The 5,854-nt window shown below is 40.8% G+C and overlaps 1 long non-coding RNA gene across 1 annotated transcript; it reads left to right on the top strand.

The window, feature by feature from the left end:
* Positions 1–4,412: 4,412 nt before the first annotated feature.
* Positions 4,413–5,585, top strand: LOC124849826. Its single transcript, XR_007030416.1, has 2 exons — positions 4,413–4,533; positions 5,063–5,585. It is a non-coding gene; the product is annotated as an uncharacterized LOC124849826 (long non-coding RNA).
* Positions 5,586–5,854: the final 269 nt, after the last annotated feature.

Genomic DNA, 5,854 nt, shown 5'->3' with positions numbered 1-5,854 from the left:
TCCACGTCCCCGGTCGGTGGGCCGACCGACGTTTCCCTCGTCGGTGGTCCGATCGTCACCTGCTCCACGTCCCCAGATGGTGGGCCGATCGACGCGTCCCTCGTCGGTGGTCCGACCGTCGCCTGCTCCACGTCCCCGGATGGGGGGCTGATCAACGCGTCCCTCGTCGGTGGTCCGACCGTCGCCTGCTCCATGTCCCTCGTCGGTGGTCCAGCCGAACTCTGCTACTTCTCACCAGTCGGTGGGCCAATCGACGCGTCCCTCGTCGGTGGTCCCCCGGAACTGTCGTGCCTGCTTGCAAGGCCTCTTGGCCGTCCCCCAGAACTGTCGTGCCTGCCTGCAAGGCCTCTTGGCCGTCCCCCAGAACTGCTACGCCCGCATGCCCGGCCTCCGGGCCGTCCCCCAGAGCTCCTATGCCTGCTGGAAACCCCCAGCAAAACCCCTGTCCAGTTCCCCAGTGACAGTTTTTTCAGTCCGTCCTGGCCCCCTTCCATCCACCCTGCTCTGTGTAGATTTTTTTTTTTTTGGACCGTCTGGAATTCGGTCCTTAAGAGGGGGGTTCTGTCATGATCTTGTGTTCTCATTTCCTGTTTTATTTTGAATTAGTTCATTGTGTTGTTTCACTTCCTGTCCTGTGTCTAGTTTCTGGTGTCTTGTTTTTTCCTGTCTCCTGACCCTGTGATTGTCTGCACCTGTTCCTACTGTGTCTTACCTGTGTTCTAATTGCCCTGCCCTCCTTGTGTGTATTTAGTCTCTGTGCTTCCCTTTTTCATGTTGTCTGGCCCGGTCTGTTTCTGCATTTTCCCCCCTGGCTCCAGTATTTGGATTACCTTTGTTTGCTACATTTTGTGGACACCCTTGGTTTGATTGTTTTCGTTTTATTATTAAATATCCTGTTTTTTTTCATCACCTTTGCATTTGGGTCCTGCTTCCTGTTCAGCCGTGACAACTTGTTAATCAAAAATCAAATCAAATTATTCTTGCTTATCAGTTGATAAATACCTATATTTAAATCTATTTTCTAATCTACTGTATGCGAAAAAAATAAAATGAATAAATAAATTTAAAAAATAAAAATAACTACTCTATATTCTTCTAATAATTCCGGTCTTTTCCAAGAAAATAAATGCTGCTCTATATCCCACATGCCCTAAGTTAATTTGTATTATATCTTTAATATTGAATTTGATGTGTAGTCTTCCTACTTTATCTTCTAAAATATACCTTTCCTGATGATATTTTGGACAGTAAATAATGACATGCTCTTCTGTTTCTTGACGATTACAGTGCTCACACATACCAGTTTCATGTTTTCCAATTATATTAAGCGTACTATTTAATCCAGTATGTCCAAATCTCAGTCTTGAAATGATGTCCTCTTTCTTTTTATTTCTACTTATTTCTCTCATTACTCCAACCAACTTTTGGATACTGTAGAACCATCTTCATTTAGTTTCCCTGTTCCATTGTTCGTGACACTTTTTCATTTCTGCTTTCACAATTTCTGCTTTCACATAATTTACTACCATATTTACTCCTTTTTTTGTTGCACTTTTTTGCATATTTATCTGCCAATTCATTTCCGTCTTAACCTATATGAGCTGGAATCCAGATTAACTTTACTATGACTCTTGCCTTGTTTATTCTGTAAACGGTTTGAGCTATCTCCAGCATTTTATCCTGTCTTGCTTCTGACTGCATGTTTATGAAACTGGTTAGTGCACTGCTTGAATCTGACCCTATAAACACTTTGTTTGGTTTTCAATTTTTCTATCCACTCAAGAACTAAAAGAATAGCCAACATTTCCCCTGTAAATATTGTAAGGTTATTATTAATTATTTTATTTGACATTAAATTCAAATCTGGGATAATGAATGCAATTCTTACTTTATTATTATCTGTTATTGAGGCATCAGTAAATATTTTAATAAACCCAGAATAATGTTCCTCTACTTGCTAACTTGGTTCAAATGTTACCAAAAGCATTGCCAGCCTAAAAATTACATTTAATTATTCATTTATTCATTAATTGAGGTTAATAAATAAATTAAGCTGACAACTACATTAACAAGACGCCACACTCAGGTTTTGACAGTAAATAAGCAATGTCAAAAACGAATCATGTTTTTTTGAGTTATCATCCTTTTCTCACTGGTTCAAAAATGATATGTTTGCTGAAGCTTAAAAAATTATTTAAAGGGTCATCTAAAAATATTTGTTGAGACATGGAGCCCCTTAATAAAGTGAGTTGAGGAGCGGGGAGCAGGGAGATAGTTTCTCCAGGGCCGAAGCTGTCTGGCTCCATGACCAACCCATAGGCAGCCTTACCTATGTTTCAACCGTTTCAATCGAAACTGGTTTTCGATTTAAGATGGTTCCCAATATCTAACAGCTGCAGGTGTTATCTGCCTCAGTCAGCAGATACATCACTCATTCACAAAGATATTCCTTGCAATTTGCTGGCAGTTTCCTGCGGCTCAGCGTGTTTTGACAGTATATAGTCAGAGTTAGATTGTTGCAGTTTTAAAATATTTTTGTCATAGTGTATACTGTAGTGCGCGGCTGTAATATGGTGGTTAATGCGGCGGAACCATCGAGAAAACAATCTTGATAAGTACAGGTATTTCCTGAGAGGAACCAGTTGTTTCAGGTGAACCCAAATAAAACTGTTCCCTGGAGGGGATCAATATGTGACGGACACCTGCAGTTGATAGAGTCGGCGTGGATCATGGTGATTATAAGCACTTTCAATTTTAAGACTTTTGTTGTGGTGAGATCGAATCCAGCTCCATGCGATCTTGCAAGAATTTTTTTTTCTTTACTTTATTTTTTTTCGTTGGTGGCTGTAAATTAGTGCTTACTGTATGCTTACTAGGACTAGATGTTAGAATTCCTTGATATTCAGCACAAACGCTGTTTTTGGAGATGTTCTCTTGGGTGGGGTTGAACCAGGATGACCGCCTGGTGCCTCCAATACGACACCTCATCAGTTGTGCACCCCGGCCTCATTGTGTTTCGGCCTTTCATCACAATACACCCTCACCCGAGGCTGGCCCACCGCAGGCTGATCAGGCCTTGGTGTGTGTCGCACTGGAGGCTCATGAGGTCACTTGGCAGCCCATACAGTCTCCTTCCGCTTCAGCCACAGCCAGTGACTGCTTCTATCGGCAGCAGCTGCAAGGTCTTTGATGGTCTTCCGCTGAGCCTGTCATCTGATTCCAACCTATTTTAGTAGCCTTGTGGTGGAACTAGCTACAAAGCCCCTGCAGCCCACTTCCACTGGACGCACGTTTACCTTCCACCTCCGGTCCTCTGCTTCGGCATATCGCAACCTTTTCCTTTCAAATGCCTCATCGATGGCTTCCTCCCACGGGACTATCAACTCCACTATCAAGACACGTCGACAGGACCAAAGGACCAGGTCTGGGCGCAGGTTGGTCGCTGCAATTTCGGGTGGGAAGATGGGCCTCTGACTTAAGTCTACCCTCATTTCCCAGTCCCGGACTGCGTTCAGTGGGCATGAGTCTGGAGGCTTAGAGAGGTTGGTCGACCGTTTCTCCACCTACCAGGATGTGTTTCAGGGTTGCTGGGGCAAGACACCCTTAAAAGCATATTCATCGCAGCAGATATGAGATGCGACATGCAAATTGCCAGTAATATGTTTGTGAATAAGTGACGAATCTGTTGACTGAGGCGGACCACATCTGCAGCTGTTTCCTGTAAAGCTTTGTGGAATGTCACTTTTACATGTTCCTTATACCGAATCGACCGGCACGTGTCAGTGTTTCTTTTCGTATCATATTAAAAACTTTATTTATAGTTCTGACGATGACGCTCGTAATTAACGACTCCTCTTTCCATAACCGGACAGGATGATATCCAGCTTCCTAGTACATGTTATCCAGAATGATCAATGTTTGGTTAAGTCAATCCAGACAACGAAAACATATCCTGGACATATTCAACTCACATGCCCCTGCTCCACTTCCCTCTAGTGGTGGGAGGCACACAAACAAAAACATAAAAAATGGCTCATACAACGTATGTACACATACATTTAGCAGAGTAATGTATTTACATTATACATCAAATAACATGAATGTCAGGTCAATTCTCCTTAGAATAGCTTAAAACTGGAGTTTCTTGGCCCACTATGGTGTTTGCATTAGCTGATGTCAAAATACTTTCGGTAAGAAAGAGGGTTGATGATGATTAAAGGCAAAACTACAACTATTATTTGACAAGATCTTTGAAACCATACATGATGTAGTTGTATAGCTGCATCTCTTTTTATGATTATGACAGCATTATATTTTTATGACTTGCTGTTATCGCTTTGATTAACATTGTTTTGGAAGAATACAAAGTCATGTATACAGTGAACTGTTGACTTTTTTATCTGTAGGCAGATGCTGATTACATAATGAGCATCCTAGTGCCTGAGCTAGGTGAGAGGGGAAGTCCAATGCGACTAAAAGAAAATGCCATCACAAACTTCTTCCAGGACGTTCTGAAAGACCTTGAAATAACAGGTTTGACTTTTTTTCTTCTTCAGCAAACAAAACTAAAGAGTTTTCAGCCCACTCAAATTTGCCATGCAGACAGTTGTTACTTGAAATGAGTACAGCATTCCTGCTCAACACATTACTGTGATGGGTAGCAGTGGGTGGCAATGCTTCTTTAAGGTAAAATGCCCTTTGAATGTGGACTCCACAGCCCAAAGACATGGGCTCAATTGGAAAATCAATTGTATAATAAATGTAATAAGCAGTATGCAAACACAATTCAATGTTAAGGTCATGTGACAACATAGTATACCACTAATGTCATCAAAAGATAGCAAACTGGGCAACTGGTATTGTTTTGGATTACAGTATTCTACTTGAAGAACTGTTCCTATTTTTGTTCTACTTTTCAGTTGTCAGTGTACATGAAAATAAAAAAGAATGCAGGTTACAGGTTACAAATTGATGAATACGGTCAGCTTCTCAGAATGTTGGATTTTTACATTTTTGTAATAAAAATGTGTTTAAAATATATATTTTCTTCCCAATCATGCAGGTCAGAATGAAAACCAGGGGATGTGTGAGCCTTTGACCCGAGAAGCACCATAAAGTCAGAATGAAGGATGTCTGGAACAACAAATAAAACAAATTTGTTCAGTGAACGATTAACTATTTTGTATAAATCTTAGATAATTGTGAAGTCAATCAACAAAACAGTCACATAAAAAAATTGTGTCTGTTCCCCCATAGCATTTTGGTTCTTGTAATTGACCTCAGTTGTCCTGAAAATTTACAAAACGTGTATTTTAGGACAATTGTTTCCAGATAAGATTGAAAAGTAATTTAAGAACTTGACAAGCATTAAACTGCAAGTGCGATGCTCAGTTTATGTTCCTCAGATCGGTGTGCTTTCAAATAGTTTCCACAGATGTAGTACTTTGTCATTCAAATGTAATATCTTTTCTGTGGAATTTGGAGTTCTTTACTAGTATATTCCTATTAAATGGAAGGCAAGATTCACTTGATTGATTTCAGTTTCTGGTTGATGTTGACAGTTTTTGAAATAAACCTCAATCTGATTTGGGGCCTCGTTTTTTCTTCAAAGGTCCCGTATTGTACACCTTTGTGGTGTTTTATTTGAAGTTTTGATAGCCTTAAAAAGATATAATTGTAGTACCAAAAACATCTCAATATGGTTTTATGGCTCTTTTTTTAAGGAGCTATGCAAAGAAACAGGTCCATTTTGGCCTGTCTAATTAATATGTTATGATCCTCTCTTCTGATTGGCCGACTGTTTTCTGGGTGACGCACGGCCAGGCCAATGGAATATCACAGAAAAGGAGCCCTG

The sequence above is a fragment of the Scophthalmus maximus genome, chromosome 2, assembly GCF_022379125.1.
Source record: "Scophthalmus maximus strain ysfricsl-2021 chromosome 2, ASM2237912v1, whole genome shotgun sequence".
NCBI lineage: Eukaryota > Metazoa > Chordata > Actinopteri > Pleuronectiformes > Scophthalmidae > Scophthalmus > Scophthalmus maximus.
This window is presented reverse-complemented; position numbering and strand designations above follow the sequence as displayed.